We start from the raw sequence: 24655 nt of genomic DNA, 5'->3' as shown, positions 1-24655 counted from the left end.
TGGTAAATTTGGGACTGGAACAAAGGCTTCAAAGTCTGAGCCTAGCAACCAAGATACTGAAACATTGCTGCTCCTATAAGTAAATTGCTAGTTTGAGTCCAGTTTCAAGTAAACAAGTGTCTCCCTCATCTTCACAGTTCATAATAATTAGTATTCTGGCTGGCAGCCTCAGAAGAATGGTCAAGGATGGAATGATCATGCAGACTGAACTATCCCCTCATCCCTAGAGTTGGCCCCTCTGATTCAGGGTTGAGGCATCAAAGGGGCAGCATGACGGGGAGAGTGCACTGTGGCAAAAGACCATCTATGCTAAAGACTATCAGTCTGGCGTGTTACCCCCTCACTAAATTCACTTTGAAACAATTTGATTATGCAGTGGTCCTGTGGCTTGAATATTCTTCTATTAACCCTTTGATGGGCAGCTAAATAGATGCTGCGATGGTATGGATGCATTCATATTAATCCTGTCCTGGCCAGCACAGCGGCACTAGTGATCTATTAACCCAAGCATGTCTAGCTCCTACTGCACGGATGTTGCTCAATTAACCATCTTGCATCAACGTTAGTCAGTGACTGGATCCTATTGCAAGGAACACTGCCCTATTAACCACCTCATGTCTGCCCAGCCAGGGCTCCCCGCCCCCTTTCTCCTGGCAAGCTCCCCTGCGCGGACACTCACCACAGATCCCCGTTCAGGGCCTGGATGATGGCAGCAAAGCTCCAGCTGGTCTGGTTCAGGTACTTGTAGCAGGTCTTGAGGCTGTGACTGGAAAAGTCCTGTTAGCAGAAGGGAAATGGGCTGCTGGAGGCTGAGCAGGCCCCCAGGGGGGAACACTATTGCAGGAGCTGGCCCCAAGGCAGTAGCAAAGAGGAGAATTGCGAGCTGCCCCACTGCCCACTCAGGTTTTTCCTGGGTTTGAGGAGTGGCATTGTAACTGGGTGCATAGGGTATGTCTACACTATGAAATTAGGTCGAATTTATAGAAGTCGGTTTTTTAGAAATCGGTTTTATATATTCGAGTGTGTGTGTCCCCACAGAAAATGCTCTAAGTGCATTAAGTGCATTAACTTGGCGGAGTGCTTCCACAGTACCGAGGCTAGAGTCGACTTCCGGAGTGTTGCACTGTGGGTAGCTATCCCATAGTTCCCGCAGTCTCCACTGCCCATTCGAATTCTGGGTTGAGATCCCAATGCCTGATGGAGCTAAAACATTGTTGCGGGTGGTTCTGGGTACATACCGTCAGGCCCCCATTCCCTCCTTCCCTCCGTGAAAGCAGCCCCCCGTCTAGGGGACTCATTCCTCTAGGTCACACTGCAGTCACTCACAGAGAAGGTGCAGCGAGGTAAATCTAGCCATGTATCAATCAGAGGCCAGACCAACCTGCTTGTTCCAATAAGAACAATTACTTAGGTGCACCATTTCTTATTGGAACCCTCCGTGAAGTCCTGCCTGAAATACTCATTGATGTAAAGCCACCCCCTTTGTTGATTTTAGCTCCCTGAAGCCAACCCTGTAAGCCGTGTCGTCAGTCGCCCCTCCCTCCATCAGACCAACGGCAGACAATCGTTCCGCGCCTTTTTTCTGCGCAGATGCCATACCAAGGCAAGCATGGAGGCCGCTCAGCTCACTTTGGCAATTAGGAGCACATTAAACACCACACGCATTATCCAGCAGTATATGCAGCACCAGAACCTGGCAGAGTGATACCGGGCGAGGAGGCGACGTCAGCGCGGTCACGTGAGTGATCAGGACATGGACACAGATTTCTCTGAAAGCATGGGCCCTGCCAATGCATGCATCATGGTGCTAATGGGGCAGGTTCATGCTGTGGAACACCGATTCTGGGCTCGGGAAACAAGCACAGACTGGTGGGACCGCATAGTGTTGCAGGTCTGGGACGATTCCCAGTGGCTGCGAAACTTTCGCATGAGTAAGGGCACTTTCATGGAACTTTGTGACTTGCTTTCCCCCGCCCAGAAGCGCATGAATATCAAGATGAGAGCAGCCCTCACAGTTGAGAAGCGAGTGGTGATAGCCCTGTGGAAGCTTGCAACGCCAGACAGATACCGGTCAGCTGGGAATCAATTTGGAGTGGGTAGATCTACTGTGGGGGCTGCTGTGATGCAAGTAGCCCACGCAATCAAAGATCTGTTGATATCAAGGGTAGTGACCCTGGGAAATGTGCAGGTCATAGTGGATGGCTTTGCTGCAATGGGATTCCCTAACTGTGGTGGGGCCATAGACAGAACCCATATCCCTATCTTGGCACCGGAGCACCAAGCCGCCGAGTACATAAACCGCAAGGGGTACTTTTCAATAGTGCTGCAAGCTCTGGTGGATCACAAGGGACGTTTCACCAACATCAACGTGGGATGGCCGGGAAAGGTACATGACGCTCGCATCTTCAGGAACTCTGGTCTGTTTCAAAAGCTGCAGGAAGGGACTTTATTCCCAGACCAGAAAATAACTGTTGGGGACGCTGAAATGCCTGTATGTATCCTTGGGGACCCAGCCTACCCCTTAATGCCATGGCTCATGAAGCCGTACACAGGCAGCCTGGACAGTAGTCAGGAGCTGTTCAACTACAGGCTGAGCAAGTGCAGAATGGTGGTAGAATGTGCATTTGGATGTTTAAAGGCACGCTGGCGCAGTTTACTGACTCGCTTAGACCTCGGCGAAACCAATATTCCCACTGTTATTACTGCTTGCTGTGCGCTCCACAATATCTGTGAGAGTAAGGGGGAGACGTTTATGGCGGGGTGGGAGGTTGAGGCAAATCGCCTGGCTGCTGGTTACGCGCAGCCAGACACCAGGGCAGTTAGAAGAGCACAGGAGGGTGTGGTGTGCATCAGAGAAGCTTTGAAAACCAGTTTCATGACTGTCCAGGCTACGGTGTGAAAGTTCTGTTTGTTTCTCCTTGATGAAACCCCCCGCCCCTTGGTTCACTCTCCTTCCCTGTAAGCTAACCACCCTCCCCTCCTCCCTTCAATCACCGCTTGCAGAGGCAATAAAGTCATTGTTGCTTCATATTCATGCATTCTTTATTCATTCATCACACAAATAGGGGGATGACTACCAAGGTAGCCCAGGAGGGGTGGTGGAGGAGGGAAGGAAAATGCCACACAGCACTTTAAAAGTTTACAACTTTAAAATTTATTGAATGCCAGCCTTCTGTTTTTTGGGCAATCCTCTGTGGCGGAGTGGCTGGTTGGCCGGTGGCCCCCCCACCGTGTTCTTGAGCGTCTGGGTGTGGAGGCTATGGAACTTGGGGAGGAGGGCGGTTGGTTTACACAGGGGCTGTAGTGGCAGTCTGTGCTCCAGCTGCCTTTGCTGCAGCTCAACCATATACTGGAGCATACTGGTTTGGTCCTGCAGCAGCCTCAGCATTGAATCCTGCCTCCTCTCATCACGCTGCTGCCACATTTGAGCTTCAGCCCTGTCTTCAGCCCGCCACTTACTCTCTTCAACCCACCACCTCTCCTCCTGGTCATTTTGTGCTTTCCTGCACTCTGACATTATTTGCCTCCACGCATTCGTCTGTGCTCTGTCAGTGTGGGAGGACTGCATGAGCTCAGAGAACATTTCATCACGAGTGCGTTCTTTTTCTTTCTAATCTTCACTAGCCTCTGGGAAGGAGAAGATTCTGTGATCATTGAAACACATGCAGCTGGTGGAGAAAAAAAAGGGACAGCGGTATTTAAAAAGACATTTTATAAAACAGTGGCTATACTCTTTCAGGGTAAACCTAGCTGTTAACATTACATACAAAACACATGTGCTTTCGTTACAAGGTCGCATTTTGCCTCCCCCCACCACGTGGCTACCCCCTCAGCCCTCCCCGTGGCTAACAGCGGGGAACATTTCTGTTCATCCACAGGCAAACAGCCCAGCAGGAATGGGCACCTCTGAGTGTCCCCTGAAGAAAAGCCCTATTTCAACCAGGTGACCATGAATGATATCTCACTCGCCTGAGGATAACACAGAGAGATAAAGAATGGATTTTGTTTGAATGCCAGCAAACATACACTGCAATGATTTGTTGTACAATGATTCCCGAGTACGTGTTACTGGCCTGGAGTGGTAAAGTGTCCTACCATGGAGGACGCAATAAGGCTGCCCTCCCCAGAAACCTTTTGCAAAGGCTTTGGGAGTACATCCAGGAGAGCCGCGAATGCCAGGGAAAATTAATCCTTTCACATGCTTGCTTTTAAACCATGTATAGTATTTTAAAATGTACACTCACCGGGGGTCCCTTCTCCGCCTGCTGGGACCAGGAGGCAGCCTTGGGTGGGTTCGGGGGGTACTGGCTCCAGGTCCAGGGTGAGAAACAGTTCCTGGCTGTTGGGAAAACCAGTTTTTCCGCTTGCTTGCTGTGAGCTATCTACAACCTCATCATCATCATCTTCTTCGTCCCAAAAACCTGCTTCCGTGTTGCCTCCATCTCCATTGAAGGAGTCAAACAACATGGCTGGAGTAGTGGTAGCTGAACCCCCTAAAATGGCATGCAGCTCATCATAGAAGCGACATGTTTGGGGCTCTGACCCGGAGCGGCCGTTCGCCTCTCTGGTTTTCTGGTAGACTTGCCTCAGCTCCTTAAGTTTCACACTGCACTGCTTCGGGTCCCTGTTATGGCCTCTGTCCTTCATGCCCTGGGAGATTTTGACAAAGGTTTTGGCATTTCGAAAACTGGAATGGAGTTCTGATAGCATGGATTCCTCTCCCCATACAGCGATCAGATCCCGTACCTCCCATTCAGTCCATGCTGGAGCTCTTTTGCGATTCTGGGACTCCATCATGGTCACTCTGCTGATGAGCTCTGCATGGTCACCTGCAGCTTGCCACGCTGGCCAAACAGGAAATGAGATTCAAAAGTTCGCAGTTCTTTTCCTGTCTACCTGGCCAGTGCATCTGAGTTGAGAGCGCTGTCCAGAGCGGTCACAATGGAGCACTCTGGGATAGCTCCCGGAGGCCAATACCATCGAATTGTGTCCACAGTACCCCAAATTCGACCCGGCAAGGCCAATTTAAGCGCTAATCCACTTGTCAGGGGTGGAGTAAGGAAATCGGTTTTAAGAGCCCTTAGAGTCGAAATAAAGGGCTTCATCGTGTGGACGGGTGCAGGTTTACATCGATTTAACGCTGCTAAATTCGACCTAAAGTCCTAGTGTAGACCAGGGCATAGGGTTCCAGCACCATTCAATGTTGCAATGCCTAACTTTTAGGTACTCTGTCACCCAGTGGAATCCACAGTCCCAACTTGGGTGATCAGGCTCCTTATACAGTGCATGGGGAGAGTTAGGTGCCTAAGAACATGTTTAACAAAAGCCAGCAAACTGAGCAGGGAGCTGGCTAAGTTAGCCAATAGTAAATGCTAAGGGGAGGAGCAGGACTGAAGCCCCACCCCTCAATTATATTTGGGTTCATAATTCCATGGGGGACTTACAGCTGTGAACCCTCTCCTAGGGTTAGGTGCCTAACCCAGATCAGCCCTTTCTCAGAAGGAAAACAGTAGCTAGAGCACACAGTTGGTATGTGGGAGACCTGTTTTCAAATCCTACTCTGCAGCAGGGACTTGAACTAAGGTTTCCAGTCTTTCAGTTGAATGCCTTGACCACCAGGCTGGTGGGTATTCCAGGATGAGGTGCTCTCAATTTCTCCTGGTAAGGCAGTTCCACTTTATATAAATAATTAAATATTCATCAACACAGGGACTTAAACTTAGGTCACCTACCTGCCAGGTGAGTGCCCTAACCACTGAACTACAGGGTCAATCTCTCTCTCTCTCTTTCTGGACCAATTAATTAAAAAATATATAGATTTATATAACCACTTCAACAGGAGAATTTGAGAGAAAGACCACCACAGACTGCTCAATAGCCTGGGGTTAGGGTACTCAGCTGGAATATGGGAAACCTGGGTTTAGCCTTCAGCTCAAATTTGGGCAGCATGGGGATGTGAACACATTCTAAATGAGTGCCCAATTCACTGGGCTATTGGATATTTTAATACATAGTCTCTCTCTGATTTCATCATGTTTCTCCCCCAGTCTGTCTCATGTGCCCATAGCATGCCTACCAGTTTTAGCTAGGTGACGGAACACCTAATTTGAGAAGTCCACCAGAACTGATGTATGACTGTATGAGCTAGGGTGCCAAGCAGCTTTGCAGAATCAGGCCTTAAGCAGTTTTGTGCATGTCCACCAACAGAAAGGTAGGTGCTTACAGGACTTTACTTGTGGAAATTTAGCAGCTAGGAAATTTAAGTCTCTTACATGTTTAGGCAGCAGCCATAGTAGAGGTTTAGAGGATCTCAGTGGCATTTAAAGTGGCAGTTAGGATCTCTGTTCCTTTGTGGATCTAGCCGGGAGTGCCAAACTTTATTTAAAGGATAACAAATGTGCTTTTTCTTTCCATCTAACAAGAAGTAGACTTGGTTAGTTTAAATGAATGAATCATTGTCACTGAAAGAAAGCCTGGGCATGGGGTTTTACAATTAGTTTCAAATGCATTATGGTGAGTGGTCGTTCTTGTCACAGATCTTTTCATATGATCTGGTATGTGATGCACAAATATTCAAAACTCTGCTTTCTCTCTGGAGATTATTTAATTGGAAAAAAACATTTTAGCATTTCTTTTGTAAAGTGTGTTCCAAATCACCAAGAATCAGAAACACAGCAGTCCGCTAATATGATAAGAGCCTATATCCTATATCTTTAATAGTTGCTTTCAGGTGATTCTTTGAGCTTTCCCAGATATACTAAATACAACAGACTTGCCTGACATTTCTCATTACATTTTTAAAAAGTCTTTGCAAATGAGAGTTTACAGTGGTGGCACTGGCTTATTTCACACAGTGCCCATCACAACATGATTGTATTACCAAACTTTGGCAATGTTTTCAGCTGCAGTAACTCATGCTAATAAGGGGTTTCCAATTGCTAATGCTGAAAACCTGCTTCTAAACAGAAGCTAATTGAGTAATTTCACTCACTGACTTTTTTTAGATGGGCCCAACAGTTGTCCAATTTGTATAGTTTATGAGAGGCTTAAATAGAGGATGGATAAACTGGTTTGGGTATTACAGAAACTAATCTGAATTTTTACCTCAAACTGCAACAAAACCCCAAACTAGGACTTTATTAAAGATTGAAAGTGAGTTAAATTAATTTTCATGCTCTACCATCTCTCTGAGCTCCTTACCTTATGATCTTTTATAATTTTTCAATCACATTTTCCTGCTTTTTTAAATGCTCTTCTCTCCCCTCTTGTTATATAAAATGCTACACAAACATACTCCTGGGGGAATTCTGCGCACACACACACACACACACACACAAATCTGTGCCAAAAATTAAAAATTCTACTCACAATATTTTAAAATTCTGCAAATTTTATTTGTCAAAATAACATCATATAATCACTCCAGTTTCAATTATTTTGGTAATTTAGTTCAAAATACCAGTAACAATACAGACACACACAAAACATCCCCCAGAAGGAGAGAGATAAAGAAAACCCTGTGACAAGCAACTCCCATTTCTCTGCACCCTCCCACCCAGAGCCCACCTGGGGGCTCTCCCTGGCCCAGACACTCCAACCCCTTCCTCCCCAGAGCCCAGCCATGGCTTCCCCCAGCCCAGACACTCATACCTCCCCAGAGACCAGGTGCAGGTCCCCCCGGTCCCAGACACTCAAGCCACCTACCCTCCAACAGCCCAGAGATCCAGAGGAAGAAACTGCCTGATACTGGTTGAGGGCTTGCACAGAGTTTCTTGCACATCGCCACCGCCTCCTTCCTTCAGGGAGTGCTGGGAACTGCAGCTGCTGGGACACCTCCAGTTCCCTTCCCATCCCTGTGGACTTGTCTTCTATTTTCAAGCTGGGGTCTACCAGGTCCAGCGGCTCCCAGTGGTAGCCAACATTTCTGCAGCCCATTTTGGTGGGGAAAAAAAGGAAATTCTGCACTCCCAACATTAATTTATACAAAATTCTGCATTGCACAGTGGTGCAGAATTCCCCCAGGAGTAACATACAGCAAGGCAAAGTGACTAATTGATTATACAGGAGAAAAAAAGGGAAACAGTCTGTACTTGAAGTGCTATCATGAAGTAAAGCTGAAGGAATAGAACAAAATATCTTTCTCTAATCTTTTTTTTCTTTGCTGTAACCTTAAGTGTTCCTTGTAATACTTGCAGCCATAGACATTTCACAGAAAACCCCAAACTTATGTTTTTACTTTCATGTGCCTTAGTACTTCCTGGATTTAACCAGAATATGATACATGAAAGAGAAACTACTCTTATGGTGTTTTTTACTGATCTGGAATGAGAAAGTACTAACTATCTGCATAGAAAGCTTGTTCTTGTAAGTTTCCAGGCTTCCAGAGAGGTTCATATAGGGTTGTGTAAACTTCTGAAGTTTTGGGCTAGATTGTTGGTGTTGGTCCTGCTTTGAGCAGGGGATTGTACTAGATGACCTCCTGAGGTCTCTTCCAACCCTAATATTCTATGATTCTATGAGATTCACAAAGAAACGAAAGGCTTCTCTACATTTAGAACACTATTGGCATAGGTAATCCACCTCCCTCAGAGGCAGTAGCTAGGTTGATGGAATAATGCTTTTGTAATCTAATGCTGTCTACATGGGGACCTAGGTCAGCTTAACAATGATGCTCAGGAGTGTGGATTTTTCACACCCATGACCAATGTAGTTAATTGTCTACTGTAGACCAGGCCTTAGGTGCCTAGATAGTCACTGGAATTCACAAAACCTGAGTTTGTCACCAAGGCTCCCTGTACAATGATTGGAGGGAGATAGGCACCTCAGAATGGGGTTCACAAAAGCCAGCACACTAGGCAGCTCTCCATGTAAGCTAGAGAATGAGAGATAGCATGTTGAGTCGTGTGTCTTAAGGCACACCCCCCTCCCTCTGCCACTCCCAGGGAGTTTGGTGCCTGAGTCCAGGCTAGAGAGAGGTACCTCCCTCTGCTTGGGATTCTCAAAGCAAGCTCCTCTCTTGGGGTTAGGTGCCAATGTCTATGCCAGCAGCACTAGCATTGTCAGATAGTGACAGACTTCTTTAGCTTCTTGTGTCTTGGGGGGAGGGATAGCTCAGTGGTTTGAGCATTGGCCTGCTAAACCTAGGGTTGTGAGTTCAATCCTTGAGGGGGCCATTTAGGGATCTGGGGCAAAAATTGGGGATTGGTCCTGCTTTGAACAGGGGGTTGGACTAGATAACCTCCTAAGGTCCCTTCCAACCCTGATATTCTATGACAAAGGGAGGAGGCAATGTAGTCTAGTGGATAGGTCACTGGGCAGGGAGTCAGGAGACCTGGGACCTATATCCCGCTCTGCTATAGATCTGCTTTATGACCTTGGGGCAAGTCAATTCTACTCTGTCTCTGTTTCCCCACAAACCTTTTGTCTTTCTTGTCTACTCAGACTGCAAATTTTCAAGGCAGAAACTGTACTTTCCTATATGGATGTTCAGTACCTAGCACAATGAGGCTCTAAACTCGATGAAGGCCTGCAGGAGCACATGTATAAGGCTATGATTTGTCAAGGAGGTCATGGAAGTCATGGAATCTGTGACTTTCAAAGAACTCTGTGACTTCAGCCCAAGTCCCTTCAGCTGCAGGGTCCTACCACCTCCCATAGTGGCAGGGAGCTGTGACGTATGCTGGCTGCCTGAGGCAGTGGGCCCCCAAGCTCCAAGCCACCATACGCAGCAAGTCAACCTGGTGGGGCTCCTGGGGAAGCCAAAGGGCCCTGCACCCTAACTCCGCAGTCAGATGCCTTGGACTCCCCCTCTTCCAGTCCCAAAATGAATACTGCCCAGCTTCCAGCGACCCAACCTCCAACACACCCGTTGCTCCTCCTCCTGGCCTTTGTCTCATTTCTCGGGCAAAGAGTCACCTGACCGTATCCCCCTCCTGGGTCTCAGGTTATGAAGGGCATTAGCCATCACCTACATGTAGAGGTAGGCAGCCTCACACGCCCAAGGGCCTCAGCGAAAGTCACACCCCCAATTTCCATCACCTAAGCATTGGTACAGTATGCAGGGAAACTGAGGTACATACACAAGACTCACATGCAACATAACAAGGTGAAGAAAACCACACTTCATCACATCTATAATTTTCATATTATGTAGGGCCTGATCCAAAGTCCTTTAAAGTTAGTGGAAAAACACCCATTAACTTCAATGGGCTTTGGCTCAGGCCTTTAGTCATTAAACTGCCCAAACTCCTATTGAACTGAACAGGAGTTTGACCAGAATATGGCCCTATAGGTGACATTCACCCAACGTAGGGACATAAACAGCACTTCATACATCACTCAGTTTCATACTGTGGCGCTTAACTGACGTGTAGAGTCTAGTGTGTTCTCCCGGCACAGGGGTGAATATTAGTTTATATCAATAAGGCTTTCTTCGGTTTTAATTTTTTTTACTCATTTTGTGCCTACAAGAGGGCCAAGGACCAGTGGATAGAGCATGGGACTGAGAGTAAGGGCTAATAATTTTCCTATCTATTGCATCTTGCATACCAGATTTTGAATTACTTTACAAAAAAGTAATTAATCAAATTTCACAATACCCTTCTAATAGTTAAGTATTGTTATCACCATTTTACAGATGGGGAAAATGGAACACAGAGAGGTTACGTGATTTTCCTGAGTGCATATTGGAAATCATTGACAAAGCAGGAGGGAGAACCAAGGATTATTAGACAAATGTGTCTATTGATTTAATATTAGAAATACAATGACAAAGTAGGGAAAAGGATGTATGGAGCAGAATGCATATTCATATTTATAAAAATAAAATGAAAGAAAGGTATATACTTACTTACAATAAATATACAATTAACTTGTAAATTGCAAAGTAAATTAACGTACACGTACATACTTTTGGGGCCTTATATTCAGAAAGTGAAATCTAAACTTTTGAGCTCAGTTCAGCATCCTTGACACTAAACCCCAAGAAAACCCCCAAATAGAAATGTTTAACACTACATAATGTTCTCAGGTGGAAAGTGTATTTTCAACTTTCAGCGCTATGCACAAAACACATTTAAAATAAATGGTGTTAATAAAGTGTGAACATAAAGAGGCCTGATTAACAGTACTGAAGTCTATTATTTATCCACTAAAGCATGGTACAAGTGAAGAGAATGCAAACTTCCTTACATTGCTATTAAAAATGTGCCTTAACTAGGAAGGACTATCATGGAGACAAAAGAGAGATTATTATATCAAACCTTATGGTGGTTTGCATCATGCAGCATCTTGTCCACTAGGAACAGGAGTGACACTGCCAAACTCATTTCACTATAGACCTCCAAACAGCCATAAATTGTAACATCGTTTGGTCACAACACTTTGAAGAATGTGATTTATACGTCTTTATGTTAAAGAGTCAAATATTCAGCCTTATTGCAAATAGGCTGCCATTTGTATGCTTGCAGTTTTGTGGGTGCAATTATTTTCAGCATATTTGAAGATATCTAAATAGCTATTTGTGTCTATAAATCAAGTACTCAGACAGCCAACTGACCATAATAGCTCCTTCAAACAACTGCAGGCGTAAAACAGAGGCCAGGTGTAAGATTATTGGCCCAAACACTAGAGTTGGTTGAAATTTTTTGTTTTGTTTTCAAAGGTTCATTGAAGTCAGTGGAAAGACTCCCATTCACTTTGAGCTTCTGGTAAGGGACTAAATATGCTTAAATATACAATTTAAAATATTTATTTTACAACTACCAGCTTTGCGAATTCAGCCTGTACTCTTGAGAGACAAACATCTGAAACTTTTCTTTCCATTTTGCATGTCATCAGAAGTAATAAGATGCAATCCAAAGTAGGCCATCAGTGCCACCTGTGCAGCCCTATGCCTTCCGTGCATTGCACTATATCATCTGAGATAATTAGGCCCTATTGTATTCTACAAATATGCACAGATATTTATTACTGCAAGCTTGGCAGAATACTTAATAAATGAAACGCAACACTTACAAACAGATCTAAAAATAACTGTCAAGGTGTTTGGGATTTGAACCCGCTCCCATTGAAGTCAATGTGAGTCTTTCAGCAGGCTTTGGATTGGACCCCTGGAGAAAAAGTGTTCAAAGCAAAACTAGTGACTCCTCCCTGATCTCTAGGACGTACACAGGCTAAAAGAGTTGGTATAAAAGTTAATACTTTTTTGAGACAAGAATCAATATAAACTTGGAATAGCATTGCAGTGAGAAAGTGATTTTAATTCAAAGGGGAATACAGAATGCATTCCTGATCATTCTAGATTTAGCAAAATGAATTAATAATGACATGAGTACAAGAGAGCCGACTCATTGCATGTGTTTCCTAAATCTGAGATATCAGACTAACAATCTTGCTTAGTATAATTGGAGAAAATTGAGAGATGCATTTGGAGACGTCATGATCACAATCAATATAATTGACCTGAATGGAGAAAACAGCTTTTTTACTCCATTATGGAGCCAGTTAAATGACACTATGTTAATGAGACAATACCAGAAGTTGAAACTAGAAATGGCAAAGAATGCAGTCAGTGGCCTACAGGAAATAAATTGGATCTCAGTCCTCATTGCAGTCCAGTGTTCCCATTGCAACTGGAACTCTTGTTGTGAGTCATAGCAGAAAGGACAAGTGATAAAAAAGGGAAACTTAACAGAGGGCTAGATATTAGGGGTGACATGAAAAATGGCAATAAGATCATCAGAGTAACAAGAGGGAAATCAGTGGGGAAATCTGCTAAACATCTTAGATGTCTATACACAAATGCAAGGAGTACGGGGAATATACAGGAAGAACTGGAAGTATTAGTCTATAAACTAAATTAGAACTTAACTGGCATTACAGAGACTTGATGGGCCAAGTCTCATGACTAGATTAATTTATAGAAGGGTGTAGCTTGTTCAGGAAGGAGGGCAGGATAAACAAGGAAGGTTACATTTTACATCAAGAATATATACACTTGTTCTGAGATCCAGCAGGAGGTCAGAAGCAGACTAGTTGAAAGCTCTGGGTAAAGATAAAGAGGGATGATGTCATGAAAGGGGTTTACTATAGACCACCAAATCAGGAAGAGGAGATGGATGAGGCATTTCTAGAACAAATAACAGAAATATCCAAAACACAAGGTCTGGTAGTAGTGGCAGGATTTAAACTACCCAGACATCTGTTGGAAAAGTAATACAGCAAAACACAACATTTCCAGTTAGTTATTGGAATGTATTGGGGACAACATTTTGTTTCAGAAAATGAAGGAAGTAACCAGGGAGACAGCCATTTTAGACTTGGTTCTAACAGGGAGGAATTGGTAGTGAATCTGAAAGTATAAGGCAATTTGGGTAAAAGTGATGATGAAATTCTAGACTTCATGATTCTAAGGAAAGGAGTGCGAGCAGCAAAATAAGGACAATAGACTTCAAAAGCGGACTTTAACAAACTCAGATAATTGGTGGGTAAGGTCTCATGAAAAGAAAATCTAAGGGAAAAAGCAGTTCACGGGGGCTGGCTGTTTCTCAAAGAGACAATATTAAAGGCACAATTGCAGACTATCCCAGTGCAAAGCAAAAATAGGAAGATTAAAGGGAGGCCATCAGGGCTCTATTAGGAGCTCTTTAATGGTTTGAAAATCAAACAGGAATTTAGAAAAAGTGGAAAATGGATGAATTGTGAAGGAAGAGTACAAAAGAATGGCGCAAGCACAAAGGGACACAAAATGAGTTACACCTAGCAAGAGACATAAAGGGGAATAAGAAGAGATTCTTTTCAATACATTAGACGCAAGATATTTGGAGAAGCTGGTCCAATAAAAGATATTATCTCACCCTCCTTGACTCTCTTATAAGCAAGAGAAAGACAAAGGAAAGTGTAGTTCCTCTACTTAGTGGGGAAGGAGACCTAATAACGGATGACATCAAGAAGTCTGAGTTGTTTAATACCTATTTTGCTTCAGTATTCACGTTAAGACAGTCTACACCCCATGCTGCTTTCGGCGGCATGTAGCATATGTACTGGGGTAGCTCCCCTAAAATGGATTTAAGTAGCAGTGTAGATGATGAGGCATAACTTAGGTGAGTAGAGTACAGATACACCTGAAAGGTGTGAGTGTGTACGCAAATACATAATCTACATGGCTCCCCACTCACTCAAGCTGTCTCTTTCCATCTACACTGTTATTTTTAGCTATGTAGTGTACTACTGCCTACTCTCTGGAGCCTTTCCCCAATCCCTGCCACAGGAAAAGACTCTGGCAGCAGGGGAGAGGCAGTGGGGAAAGGCTCCAGCAGCTCCCCACTCCTGGAGATCTTCACCCTCTGCAGACAACGACTCCGGCAGCAGAGAGAGTCTCTGGCAGGGAGGAGCTGCTGAAGCCTCTCTTCGCTGCCTCATCCTGCTAAGCCTTTTGCTGACATGTACAGCTATACATCACAGTGTGGACGCAGCTTGTTTTTCCACTGTGGCACGTAGCTACACCTATACTACATGTTTCCAGAAGTGGTGTGTAGTGTAGATGTAGGAACAAAAAGTTAATGGTGAATAGATAATCAAACAATTAATATTACTAACAAATGGGAAGGAATAGGAAAAGAATATTTAGCTAAGTTAAATATATTCATGTCAGCAGGGCCCAATGAAATTCATCATAGGGTACTTAATGAAGTTGTTGAAACAATCTCATAGCCATTAGCAAATAACTTTGAGAGCTCATTGAGGATGGATGAGGACTCAGAGGGTTGGAGAAGGGCAAACCTAGTAATTATCTTTAAAGAGCGAAATTAGGAGGACCTCAGGAGTTATAGGCCAGTCCACCCAACTTAGATACTTGGACAGATACTGGAACAAATTATTAAACAATCAGTTTGTAAGCACCTAGAAGATAATAGGTTTATAACGAATAGCTAGCATGGATTTGTCAAGAACAAATCATGCCAACCAACCTAATTTCCATCCTTATCAGGTTTACAGGCTTAGTGGATGGGGCTGAGGGGGAAGCAGTAGTAAGATTTTTGACATGACATTCTCATAAGCAAACTAGGGAAATGCAGTCTTGATGAATTTACTATAAAGGTTGAAAGACTGTACTAAAATAGCAGTTATCAATGGTTCATTGTCAAACTGGGAGGTGCCAGAACTTAGCAGGCTCACAAGGGTCATACCTAGGTCTGGTACTATTCAATATTTTCATTAATGACTTGGATAATGGAGTGGAGAGTATGCTTATTAAATTTGCAGATGACACTAAGCTGGGAGGGGTTGCAGGCTTTGGGAGAAAGGATTAGAATTCAAAATGACCTTGACAAATTGGAGAATTGGTTTGATATCAAAAATATGACATTCAATAAAGACAACTGCAAAGTACTTCACTTAGGGAGGAACAAATCAAATGCACAACTACAAAATAGGGAATAACTTGCTAGGTGGTAATACTGCTGAAAAGGATATGGGGTTATAGTGGATCACAAACTGAGTTTGAGTCAACAATGTGATGGAGTTGCTAAATACATTAAAAGAAAAGGCGTACTTGTGGCACCTTAGGGACTAACAAATTTATTTGAGCATAAGCTTTCATGAGCTACAGCTCACTTCATAGGATGCATTCAGGAAAAGACTCTGGTAGCAGGGGAGAGGCAGTGGGGAAAGGTTCCAGCAGCTCCCCACTCCTGGAGATCAAGGACAAGGACTCCGGCAGCAGAGAGAGTCTCTGGCAGGGAGGAGCTGCTGAAGCCTTTCTTCACTGCCTCATCCTGCCAAGCCTTTTGCTGACATGTACAGCTATATATCACGGTGTGGATGCAGCTTGTTTTTCCACTGTGGCATGTAGCTACACCTACATTACATGTTTCCAGAAGAGAAAACTTATGCTCAAATACATTTATTAGTCTCTAAGGTGTCACAAGTACTTCTTTTCTTTTTGAAAATACAGACTAACACAGCTGTTACTCTAAACAGACTAAGATCATTCTGGGGTATGTTAACAGGAGTGTCATATGTACGACTGTGAACCCTAGAACCATCATATTCACCACTGTCAGATAATTATGATATGTGTTGCATAAAGTATGCCCTGTGAGGTATCATTTTAAAAGTGTTAGTCTGCTGAATATTGATATCCTGTTGGATTGTATGTACTATTATTATTTGTGAGGTTATGAAGTATTGCTGTATACGTTACTAAAATATGTTGTAAGGTTGGGGACATCCACAACCAGCCTTTCAGGTACAGCAATGGAGTAGCTAGATGTGCTGATGGCTCATTAAAAGGAATCCACTTTCCCAATGGCCATCCCAGAAGATTTATCAGAGAGAGCACTTATACAATGGAGGCTGCTTTACCAATGGGGGCAGACCTCAATGTCATAGATCTTTCCAGCAAGTGGGAAGAAACTATAAAAGAGGGGAAGTGACATTATCACCTGGCCTCACTCCCCCCACAACTCAACACCTGGAAGAAACGTCTGAAGGACAAAGACTTTGAACTAGGAGAGGGTGGTCCCAGGCTGGGAAAGAGTTCCAACCTGTGTATTGAGGATCTGTGACTTGCTTATACCATCTGTCAGAGTGAGAAAGTGCTTGATTCAAATCCTGATTAGTTTGCAGAACTCAGACTGCAAATTTATTTTTATTTCTTAAGTAACCAACACTGATCTCTAGACTATGCCCACTACATATAATCACTTAAAATCTATCTTTACATAGTTAATAAATCTGTTTTATAGTTTACCTAAAACAGTGTGTTTTGGTTGAAGTGCTTGAGAAATCTCAGCTCAGTTTACAAATGCTAGTGTGTGTCCTCTCCACATTGAGGGAGGGGCAGACTGGGTAATTAACTTATACTGGCCAGGCTTCTGACCGGTGCAAGATGGTACAATTCTGGAGTGCGAGGCTGAGGAGTGGGGAGAAATTAACTGGAGCCTCCCTATTTGTGGTTCATGAGTGTCTGGGAGAGATCATTCATGTAACTCATTTGGGTGTGTCCTTGCCTGTGGATGTCTGTGTAAGTGTAGTGCCTGCCATAGTTTTATGGCTTGACACAGCACCACAGTGTGAGAGGGATACCCCAGGTTGTAGGGACAGAGAGCTCAGTGGTCCCACAGTCCAGGTTGTAGCCTGGGAACCCCATCAGAAAGGAGGCAATTTTCCCAGTCTACTTGGCAATGGTGAGGCCTCAGCTAGAGAACTGTGTCTCATTCTGGGCCACACTCTTTAGGAAAGATATGAGCAGACTGGGAAGCATCTATAGGAGAGCAACAAAAATGATAACAGTTTAGAAAACCTGACCTCTGAGGAAAGGTTAATAAAAATGGACATGTTAATTCCTGAGAAAAGAAAATGGAGCGGGGACCTGATAACAGTCTTTAAATATGTTAAAGGCTATTACAAAGAGGACAATGCCCAGTTCGTCTCCTTGTCCACTGAAGGCAGGACAAAATGTAAAGGGCTAAAACTGTAGCAAGGGAGATTTAGCTTAGATATTAGGAAAACTTTCTAACCACAAGGGTAGTTAATTTCTAGAATAGGCTTCCAAGGGAGGTTGTGGAATCCCCATCACTGGAGGTTTTAAAGAACAGGTTGGACAAACACATGTCAGGGAGGGTCTAGGTTTACTTGGTCCTGTCTCAGCACAGGAGGCTGGACTTGATGACTTCTTGAGGTCCCTTTCATCTCTACATTTCTATGATTCTGTAAGGACTCAGTCCTACGAGATGCTGACCAATCTCAACTTCCTTAAAGTTAATGGGGGTTGAGGGTGCCCAGACATAAGTTTCAAGTCCTAAATGGTGTTGACACACCACTATATTTTCATGTCATTTAGAAAACTGCTCACACAAGGTCTTATTCTGTTAAAGGAATGCACAGTTAGGAAACCCAGACAACCTTAACTCTGCCCACAATGCAATAACTTTTTAATTATAATTAAGGCATTTTAGTGTTTGTGGTCCCAAATTAGATAAAACTGCATTTGAAAGGCACATTTGATGCCCCCACCTCATTTTGTCACTATAGGGCAGAGCTAAGGGTGTTTGGGGTCCTTAATTGTGCTTTTCCTAACTTTCACATGTTTGGATTACTTTCAAGTTTAACCTTAACTCTGAATCTCCTGGATTTATAATGCTGGATTTTGGGATAATTACAACAGCTCTATAATGTACTTGCAGGTTGTTTTCATTAGGAGGAGCAATTGATGATAAAGTCAGGTATTTCTTTGCTGCAATCCTGTTTTTTTTTTTATTCTGAATATAGCAGAATCAAACACCAGGCAACAGTTTCCTTACTCAATATTCCAATCCACATTTTTTACAGCCAGTACTGTACTTAAAAATCTTTTACTGAGCTTTCTCTCAGGGTCATACTACAAGTGCTTCTCTGGCTGTCCTTGCTTTCTGTTGCCTTCTTTGTCTACTTCTGTGGTATTTCTCCTCTCATACACAGAGCTCTAGCAAAACAATACTCAGCAAACTCCCTCTGCCCACTTAGCTCAGTTTCTGACTAGCCTTGCATGTGGACTGTGTTTTGGATGGCAGCTCCTACTGTTTCAGCTACCATATGCCAAAAAGAGTGTAAGTGCTTTTTACATTTAGCCTGATGAAGTGCAGCTGTCATACCCCTCAGCTCCAATGAGGTTTCACCCAATTCCCAACATAACGATATATACCAAAGGCAGGATATAAGAAAGTGAAATTCATGTCGGAAAAATATGTCAGGGAAAAAACCACAAACATAGGTATTCAATGGGTAAGGAAGAAACTTGGAACACAGTCATGCTTTTCTATGTAGTCTATCCCAAGGGAAGTAGTGGGAAATTCATCATTCAGGTCATTGATTTCAATGACTATTCTGTCTGTATGAGGAATATGGAATTGGGCATATACACCATCCTCCAAGGAAAACTATGTATTAATGAAAATAGGACAAAAATCACATGTCACAAAGCCTTTCAATAAACACACTAAACAGAAATGGGGACAGGATTGGACTTTTCTGTCTCCAGTTTCTGTGGACTAACTCTTGAATCTCCCTTGTCCAGGGAGAACAACCTAAATGGCACCATTTACCTCTATTCCAGATCATGTGCTGGGTACCCCACAGGTGCTGGGATCCATCTAGAAGCAAAGAATGGAGCTGGATGCAGAATAGGCAAGCTGAGTTGGAGAGCAGAGGATTGGGGGTATTCACACTGTCCCAGCAATCTGGCAAAGATCAGAATGGAAAGAGAATACATGCTTAGCCTCTATAACTTTTGGCTCCAGTCCACCATGATTGTGAACCCCACATTTGAGAGGAAGTTCCCAGGAGGCTCTAGAAAGCTGTGGAGCCTGTCAGTATAGCTGAATTGGAGATGGATATGAATTTGTTTTCAGGCTGTAGATTCAAGAGCCAAAGTTCAGTGAACTTTGGCCACATGGCAAAGCTTATGTTTTCAATTTGTATGAGATTATTTTTTCACCAAAGCAAGCTGGCTTTATGCAGGTTAGGTATGTATGTGGGGAGCGATGGGGTGGAAGCAACACTGTGTTGGGTCAGCCACTGTGTGGACTCAGTGGACGTTTGTTCTTTATAAGGCACCTTGATACTATAGTGATTGATGCTCTATAAATACTTTAGATAGATAGATACATGAATTAATATACAGGAGCTGCTTTAGTTGTGTTCCAAGACTGTGGTATACATTGGGTCCCATGCTTTTAAGGACCACAGTTCTCCATGCCCCTTCCCAGCTTATTGACAAGATCTCCACCAACCAGTAGGCTTCCATAACCTCTCTCCCACACTGAACGATTAACTGTGGGGATTCAATTTTGTTCCAAGTTGTTTAACCCTTTCCTGTGCTTTCTTCTGAATGATGGAAACCTTCTGATCTCCATGTCACTTAGAAATGAGGGGAAAGGGCTACCGTTTTTGTAAGACCCTTTTTACCGCGTTGAAGACAAATGCTCTTGATCTGTCCACCTGTCAAATCCTCCAACCCCAGGAACATGTGAGACTTTCTGGGGCCTTGCACAACTTACTTCACAACCCCCCCCCCCTTAAAACCTAGGGATAACTTTAAATACGTAAATAAATAGGGCCAGATCCTACAGTAAATAAATGTAGTTTCACTAAAATTAGTGGAGCTTTCCTGTTTTACAATAGCTGAGGGTCTGGCCCATGAAGACAGACAGACTTGAAATGGTACAAGAGATTAATGTCTGAAATATGCTCAGCTGCTGAAACTTTTCAGAACATAATCTGGAGAGTAATTCAGCACATTCCCAATGTTCTTAACTATAGTGATGACATTTTAGTCTTTGGCAAAACTCAGGAAGTACAAAGTCAAACTCTTGTGGTTATATTTGACTGCCTGAGAGCTACTAATCTAACATTTAAGGAAGCCAAATGTGAATTAAATGAAGCAATGCTAGAATTCGATGGGCACATTTCCCCCCCAGAAACTGGAATACAGCCAGTCCTCAAAGAGTAAAAGCAAAGAAACACACAACCAAACCTAACATTTATATTGTAAGAGCCCATCAGAGATAGCCAGGCACATTGAGGCACAGGCTACTTTAACGTCACTCCTATCCTGAAGAGTTTAGGTACAACATCATCATTCTAGGCCAGTAAAAATCTGCAAGGGTGAGGTTTCCTTTCTTAAATCTACCTCCCTACTGATCTTACCCACAGCTGAACCTGCCAGGGGCTTTCATCTATGACCATTTATAAATTCTCTCAGATTTTCTTCACTGAATAAAGGACTATGAATCACTCTCTGACTTCTGAGTCTAAGTAAAATATCATGTATGAATAATGATGGTTAATGATGGCCAGATGTTTGGATTTGAAATTATGACATATTTCTTAAGTTAGTTTTAATTCTGCTGTTGATCCTGACTTCCTCTGTGGCCTTGGGCAAGTCAATTCTGACAGAAAGTGTGTGCTCATTTTGGGTGTCTCAATTTTTGGGTACTCATGAGACCTAGAATTTGATTTTCAAAGATGCTGAGCACCCACAGCTCCAAGAGAATTCAAAGACATCACGTCCTCAACATGTCTGAAAAGCAGGCTCTAAATATTTTCAGTTGAGGATCCAAAATTGCAGGCTCCTAAAATAAGTGGGAAATTTTGGCCTAATTTTGTTGACCAAGAACACAAGGGGAATCCGTGTCAGAGTCTGTACTGAAGCACACAACTTCCTAGACATGCTCAAACCACTAGACCACATCTTCCAATATAAACTACACCATCCCATACTAATCACTATCCATAAGGGAAGAGAACTTGGCAGATGAATGTTTATAAGTGAGAGATTTCCTTACAATTCCCGTCATATACTCTGCAAGGATGATGCAGCTGGATAGACACAGGACCCTATTTTCAGGCAGTGGGAACAAAACATTCCTGGGCTGTGGAGCTTCTGGCCAGAAGAGATCAGGCTGAGCTGAAGTTTGATGAATTTGAATCAAAGTTTAAAACGCTTCCCTTCAGAAGCATTGCCCAAGGAGGGGGAGAATGCTATACACATGCAAAATCACGGCCTTTTCCCAGGAAGAATGCAGGGGTTGGGCGGGAACACCTTTTCAGGGGGAGGGGTGCTTTTGTGCTCCATAGAAACCACGGTGCTGGCTCTATTCCAGTGATATAATCCGTTGGTGCTCACTATGCAAGTTTAAAGGTTACTTTGTGACATCAGTGCAGCATAAACAATCAGCATCCAAATCCAAGATCTCAGTCAAAGATTGTCATTTATATGATACAATTAAAAGGAATAAAATCTATCTATTTTTCACATTTTTGAATGGAGGGTTGATTTTAGAAACTGAAAACATAGCATAGAAAGTGGAATATATGACTGAAAACACAGAATCGTGCACTTCTTGCTTTGATTCCCAGAAAGAAATGGAGCTACCATGCACTCCATTTTGTTTAGTACAGAGTAACAAAATCTGTTCAAGTCACTGGAAATCACCTGGTGAGGACGTTAGTTGGAAATAGCAATTTGTCAGTTTTACAGAATATTTCCATACAAAAACTCGCTAACATTGCTTCCTTGTCTTGTTGCTTTTGTTTTTGTCATATAAAAGGGCTCTAGTGTCTTAAAAGCAGCAGTTCAACTTCATCTAATCATAGTGCCATAACATCTGCAATTCAGTTCCTATTTAATGGTTATATTGGATGCTATTTAATAACTGGTTTGAGGTTACTATTTTGGGGTAGAATTTTAAATTGATCCAGCTCAATGTGTGTTGTCAATATTATTTATAGTTACATTAAAAATCTTAATAGCAGAAACCCAGTGAGCATAGAAAAGCTTGTTGTTAATAGTTATACAGTCTTGCTAGAATGATAGCCTATTATGTAGGATCAGCATGCCATGGAAAAATGCAATAATGTGGAAGCTTTATCACAGGGAATTAATTAACAAAGAAATATCAGACCTTTATCGAACACCTTTTTTAGAGTCATGTGTAACAGAGATGGGTCATTATTAATATAATTTAATTAAAAGTAAGTCACACACTGAAACTACCATTATATAATTTGAGACGGCCCAGTAAATGTAACTTTTTTTCATGAAAATTAAAATTCTGCTAGGGATCGCTTGCATTTGGCCATTTCCCTAAAACTCTGACTTTCACCATGTGGGCATTATATATTTCTCTGAAACCAAGGTAAGCTACATTAAAAAGATGATAAATCAAAAAAGCAAGAACTTGAACTGTTGACAATGAAACAACCCAACTCCCAGTCACAGCAACACTCAGAAGGCTAAGAAGGCATCCCATTGTATATCTGCAATGTGCTGACCACTACTATAAGGTGCTGAGCATCCTCTGCTGCCACTGAAGTCCGCAGAAGTTAAGGGCTCACAGTATCTTGCAGGCTTGCGCCTGTAGGTACTGCAGCTCTGATCCTTAGATGCCAATTTCCTTGCTTCCATTTCAGCCTCATCATTCCTTCAATGTAGTTTCTGCTGGATGAATTTCAGTGGGTTTAAAAAACCCCAATCTATTAACTTTTTGTTCAATCAAAAAAAAAAAGAGACAGAAACAAGGCTAATAAACACCACAAAAAAGGAAACAGACAGAGAGGTCACAATGTTTATAGAGATGCAACTGAAGGCAGATGTTCCCCTACAGCTCAAGGGGGTTTGAATACATGTTTTGGACCAAGTCAATGGGAATTTCTCCCTATTGCAAGCTATACCAGCGCTAAATGAAACGTTGATAATTTTGTTTAATTTCTTTTCTTGGGGGGGAAGGGTGAAGAGAGGTAAACAATTGGTCAGAATCTTCTGGAGGATGTGAAGGTGAAACAAAGCCAGCTTTGTAGAAAAGGAGCAGACAACCCATAACCACTATTCACTAATTAACTGTTGCTGTTTAGGTTCTTACCCAGGAAAAACTCCCACTGGTGTTACTTTAGGTCAGTGAGAGTTTTGCCTGAGTAAAGGCTATACAATATAGATTGCTTTCATGGTTAGATTCCTGGCTTCTATCCTCTAGTTACCCACTGACTTGATTTGTGTCCTTGGGCTAGTCACTCATTAGTAAATAGAGGATAATACCCATCTCACAGAGGAATTAAGAGGCTATAATAAATTAATATTCTTTAAAGTGCTTTGAGATCCTGAGATGAAAAAATACCTTTACACATCAGGTGCATAGGCATCTTTGTTTGTTACTGTTTCTTGTGTAATGCTTGTTCACCATTCACCATGACAGAATGTGCAAATTAACATTACTGTACCAATAAAGTGGTGATTGCATACGAACTTAGAATAAAGATGTGATACATTTCTAAATGGCTACAAAGATGAGCATCAACAGATGAAAATCTCTGAATTGTAGGACTAAGATTTTTCATTATTTTGAAAGATCCTTCTTCTATCTCACACACTGTTGCTAGTTCCTGTCTTTTGAAAAATAATCAATGTTGAACTATGAACATTGCACCCATGAAGGCAAGTAAAAGCTGCTATGTTGTTTATCCAGTGAAGATACTTGGTAAGCCACTACCCAGTTTTAAGTCCCATCACGTTAGCTCTAGAGCTCTAAACTTGTCAAGTGAGTGCTCATTTTACTAGGACTTCTAAAAAAATCTTTCACAAAGCAGCAGTGACACGGGTGCCTGATCCACCTTTCAGTATGAAGTAATTCCCATTGAAACTTCTCATGCAGAAAACTTCTAGAAAGTGCTCCCTATCAATTATGCAACCATTGTCTGTTAATTACAAACGGGCAGACTGATTTGTTGGTCTCTGGCGATTTAAACTGTGTTCTTTGAAATTATGTGCAAAGGCTGTGAATGACATATTCACCCCTTGGTAATTTGTCAGTGACAGATTATTCTTTAATTAAACTTTCAAGTTTCTAGATGGATTTTCTTGTACTCAACAGTACTTTTATCTGGTGGCTTGAGGTAATGGTGCAGGTGTGTGTTAATAAATGCTTTCATTATGAATAGGGACCTACCAAATTCATCGCCGTGAAAAACACATCATGGACTGTAAAATTGGGTCTCTTGTGTACTTTTACCCTATATTATACACAGAGGCGGATTAAGATTTTATGGGGTCCTGGGCCAGAGCAAGTGGGGGCCCCTCACCACCCCTTTCACCTGAAGTCCCCCCATCCCGCTTGCCCTG

The 24655-nt window shown here is 42.8% G+C and overlaps 1 long non-coding RNA gene across 1 annotated transcript in view; it reads right to left on the bottom strand.

Moving 5' to 3' along the window:
• Positions 1 to 7620: 7620 nt before the first annotated feature.
• The window catches only part of LOC125630089 (uncharacterized), a 40908-nt gene continuing 23873 nt past the window's right edge, over positions 7621 to 24655 (bottom strand). Inside the window, exons 3-4 of the long non-coding RNA XR_007354554.2 lie at positions 19086 to 19220; positions 7621 to 7924 (exon numbers count right to left, since the gene is read on the bottom strand). This is a non-coding gene — a long non-coding RNA (uncharacterized LOC125630089). The remainder of the gene's footprint in view (positions 7925 to 19085; positions 19221 to 24655) is intronic.

Source organism: Caretta caretta, chromosome 1, assembly GCF_965140235.1.
Source record: "Caretta caretta isolate rCarCar2 chromosome 1, rCarCar1.hap1, whole genome shotgun sequence".
In the NCBI taxonomy this organism is placed as follows: Eukaryota; Metazoa; Chordata; order Testudines; family Cheloniidae; genus Caretta; species Caretta caretta.
The sequence above is the reverse complement of the archived record's forward strand: the minus strand, read 5'-3'. Positions and strand labels throughout refer to the sequence as shown.